This window comes from Chiloscyllium punctatum, chromosome 23 (assembly GCF_047496795.1).
Source record: "Chiloscyllium punctatum isolate Juve2018m chromosome 23, sChiPun1.3, whole genome shotgun sequence".
In the NCBI taxonomy this organism is placed as follows: Eukaryota; Metazoa; Chordata; class Chondrichthyes; order Orectolobiformes; family Hemiscylliidae; genus Chiloscyllium; species Chiloscyllium punctatum.
This window is the reverse complement of record NC_092761.1, coordinates 5,287,855-5,292,536: the sequence shown is the minus strand read 5'-3', so window position 1 is coordinate 5,292,536 and position 4,682 is coordinate 5,287,855.

Genomic DNA, 4,682 nt, shown 5'->3' with positions numbered 1-4,682 from the left:
GAGGTAGTGAGGGAGCCTTTTCTGAGGTATTGAATGTGCATTATCTGAGATAATGAGGGAGAACTTTCTATGGTACTGAGGGTGCACGATCTGTGGTATTGAGGAAGCATTTTCTGAGGAGCTGAAGGTGCGTAATCTGAGGTATTGAGGGAGTACTTCCTGAGGTGGTGAGGGAACATTTTCTAAGGTACTGAAGGTGCACTATCTGAGGTATTGAAGGAACACCTTCTGGGGTATTGAGATTGCACTACTTGAGGTATTGAGGGAGCCTTTTATGAGGTATTGAGGGTGCACTATCTGAGGTATTGAGGGTGCACTATCTGAGGTATTGAGGAAGCACATTTGTATGTACTGAGGGAGCACTTTCTGAGGACCTGAGGGTGCACTATCTGAGGTATTGAGGGAGCAGTTTCTGAAGTATGGAGAGAGCACTTTCTGAGGTATTGAGGACGCACTTTCTTAGGTACTGAGGGACCACTTCCTGAGGTATGGAGGATGCATTATCTGAGGTACTGAGGGAGCACTATCTGAGGTACCGAGGAACCACTATCTGAGCTCTGGAGGGAGCGCTTTCTGAGGTATTGAGGAAGCACTATCTGGGGTACTGAGGAAGCACGATCTGAGGTACTGCAGAAGGCTATTTGAAGTACTGAGGGAGCACTTTCTGAGGTTTTGACGGAGCACTTTCTGAGGTACTGAGGGAGCACATTCTGAGGTATTGAGGGATAACATTCGGAGGTATTGAGGGAGCACGGTCTGAGGTACTGAGGAAGCACTATCTTAAATATTAAGGGAGCACTTTCTGACGTATTGAGGGAGCACTATCTGAGGTATTGTTGGAGATATATCTAAGGTATTGAGGAACATTATCTAAGGTATGGGCAAGCGCTTTCTGATGTATTGAGGGAGCACATGAGGTATTGAGGCAGCACATTCTGATGTATTGAGGGAGCACTTTCTGAGGTATTGAGGATGCAATACGTGAGGTATTGAGGGAGCAGTATCTGAGGTACTGAGAGAGCACTTTCTGAGTTACTGAGGGATCACATTCTGAGGAATTGTGGAAACACATCTGAGGTATTGAGGGAGCACTATCCGAGGTGTTGAGAGAGCACTTTCTGAGGTCGTGATGGAGCACTTTCTGAGGTACTGAGAGTGCACTATCTGAGGTATTGAGGGAGCATTTTCTGAGGTACTGAAGGTGCACTATCTGAGGTATTGATGGTGCATTGTCTGAGGTAATGAGGGAATACTTCCTGAGGTATTGAGGGAGCACTTTCTGAGATGGTGAGGGACCCCTTCCTGAGTTACTGAGGGTCCACTATCTGAGGTATTGAGGGAGCACTATCTGAGGTATTGACGGTGCACTATCTGAGGTACCGAGGAAGCACTATCTGAGGTATTGAGGGAGCACTATCTGAGGTATTGAGGGAGCACTTTCTGAGGTGGTGAGGGAACACTTTGAGTCACTGATAGAGCATTTTCCCAGGTACTGAAGGTGCACTATCTGAGGTATTGAAGGTGCACTAACTGAGGTATTGAGGGAGCCTTTGCTGAGGTTTTGAGGGTGCATGATCTGAGGTACTGAGGGAGCACTTTCTGAGGTACTGAAGGTGCACTATCTGAGGTATGGAGGGAGCACTTCTGAGGCATTGAGAGAGCACTATCTGCGGTAATGAGGTACTATCTGAGGTACTAAGGGAACAGTTTCTGAGATATTGGCAGTGCAATATCTGAGGTACTGAGGAAGCACTATCTGAGTTATTGAGGGAGCACTTCCTGAGGTATTGAGGCAGCCTTTTCTGAGGTACTGAACTTGCACTATCTGAGATATTTAGACAGCACTAGCTGAGGAATTGAGGGAGCACTTAGTGAGGTATTGAGGGAGCACTTTGTGTGTTATTGAGGGAGCACTTTCTGAGGTATTGATGAAGCGCTGTCTGAGGTTTGAGGCAGCACCTCCTGAGGTATTGAGGAAGCACTGTGTGACCTATTGAGAGAGCAGTTTCTGAGGTACTGAGAGAACACTTTCTGCTTTACTGAGGGAGCACTTTCTGATGAATTGTGGTAGCACATTTCAGGTATTGAGGAAGCACTATCTGAGGTATTGAGGGAGCGATTTCTGAGGTATTGAGGGAACAGTTTCTGAGGTATTGAGGGAGCACTTCCTGTGGTACTGAGGGTCCACTATCTGAGGTATTGAGGGAGCACTATCTGAGGTATTGACGGTGCACTATCTGAGGTACCGAGGAAGCACTATCTGAGGTATTTAGGGAGCACTATCTGAGGTATTGAGGGAGCACTTTCTGAGGTGGTGAGGGAACACTTTGAGTCACTGATAGAGCATTTTCCCAGGTACTGAAGGTGCACTATCTGAGGTATTGAAGGTGCACTAACTGAGGTATTGAGGGAGCCTTTGCTGAGGTATTGAGGGTGCATGATCTGAGGTACTGAGGGAGCACTTTCTGAGGTACTGAAGGTGCACTATCTGAGGTATTGAGGGAGTATTTTCTGAGGTACTGAAGGTGCAATATCTGAGGTATGGAGGGAGCACTTCTGAGGCATTGAGAGAGCACTATCTGCGGTAATGAGGTACTATCTGAGGTACTAAGGGAACAGTTTCTGAGACATTGGCAGTGCAATATCTGAGGTACTGAGGAAGCACTATCTGAGTTATTGAGGGAGCACTTCCTGAGGTATTGAGGCAGCCTTTTCTGAGGTACTGAACTTGCACTATCTGAGATATTTAGGCAGCACTAGCTGAGGAATAGAGGGAGCACTTAGTGAGGTATTGAGGGAGCACTTTGTGTGTTATTGAGGGAGCACTTTCTGAGGTATTGATGAAGCGCTGTCTGAGGTTTGAGGCAGCACCTCCTGAGGTATTGAGGAATCACTGTGTGACCTATTGAGAGAGCAGTTTCTGAGGTACTGAGAGAACACTTTCTGCTTTACTGAGGGAGCACTTTCTGATGAATTGTGGTAGCACATTTCAGGTATTGAGGAAGCACTATCTGAGGTATTGAGGGAGCGATTTCTGAGGTATTGAGGGAACAGTTTCTGAGGTATTGAGGGAGCACTTCCTGTGGTACTGAGGGTCCACTATCTGAGGTATTGAGGGAGCACTATCTGAGGCATTGACGGTGCACTATCTGAGGTACCGAGGAAGCACTATCTGAGGTATTGAGGGAGCACTATCTGAGTTTTTAAGGGAGCACTTTCTGAGGTGGTGAGGGAACACTTTGAGTCACTGATAGAGCATTTTCCCAGGTACTGAAGGTGCACTATCTGAGGTATTGAAGGTGCACTAACTGAGGTATTGAGGGAGCCTTTGCTGAGGTATTGAGGGTGCATGATCTGAGGTACTGAGGGAGCACTTTCTGAGGTACTGAAGGTGCACTATCTGAGGTATTGAGGGATTATTTTCTGAGGTACTGAAGGTGCACTATCTGAGGTATGGACAGAGCACTTCTGAGGCATTGAGAGAGCACTATCTGCGGTAATGAGGTACTATCTGAGGTACTAAGGGAACAGTTTCTGAGATATTGGCAGTGCAATATCTGAGGTACTGAGGAAGCACTATCTGAGTTATTGAGGGAGCACTTCCTGAGGTATTGAGGCAGCCTTTTCTGAGGTACTGAACTTGCACTATCTGAGATATTTAGGCAGCACTAGCTGAGGAATTGAGGGAGCACTTAGTGAGGTATTGAGGGAGCACTTTGTGTGTTATTGAGGGAGCACTTTCTGAGGTATTGATGAAGCGCTGTCTGAGGTTTGAGGCAGCACCTCCTGAGGTATTGAGGAAGCACTGTGTGACCTATTGAGAGAGCAGTTTCTGAGGTACTGAGAGAACACTTTCTGCTTTACTGAGGGAGCACTTTCTGATGAATTGTGGTAGCACATTTCAGGTATTGAGGAAGCACTATCTGAGGTATTGAGGGAGCGATTTCTGAGGTATTGAGGGAACAGTTTCTGAGGTATTGAGGGAGCACTTCCTGTGGTACTGAGGGTGCACTTTCTCAGGTATTGAGGAAGCAATATCTGAAGTACTGAGGGTGCACCTTCTGAGGTAGTTAGGAAGCATTATCTGGGTTATTGATGTTTACTTATCTGAGATAGTGAGGGAGCCTTTTCTGAGGCATTGAGGGTGCACTATCTGAGTATTGAGGAAGCATTTTCTGAGGTATTGAGGGAGCATTTTCTTAGGTACTGAATGGGCACTATCTGAGTATTGTGGGAGCACCTTCTGAGGTACAGACAGAGCTCCCGCTAGCGGAGTTTGGGCGAGCAGTTTCTGAGGTACTGAGAGAGCACTTTCTGAGGTCTTGAGGAAGCACTATCTGATGTACTGAGGAAGCACTATCTGAGGTTCGGACGGAGCACTTTCTGAGGCATTGAGGGAGAACTATCTGAGGTATTGAGGGAGAACTATCTGAGGTATTGAGGGAGCACTATCTGAGGTATTGAGGAACATTATCTAAGGTATCGAGCGAGCGCTTTCCGATGTATTGAGGGAGCACGTGAGGTATTGAGGCAGCACATTCTGATGTATTGAGGGAGCACTTTCTGAGGTATTGAGGATGCAATATGTGAGGTATTGAGGGAGCAGTTTCTGAGGTACTGAGAGAGCACTTTCTGAGTTACTGAGGGATCACATTCTGAGGAATTGTGGAAACACATCTGAG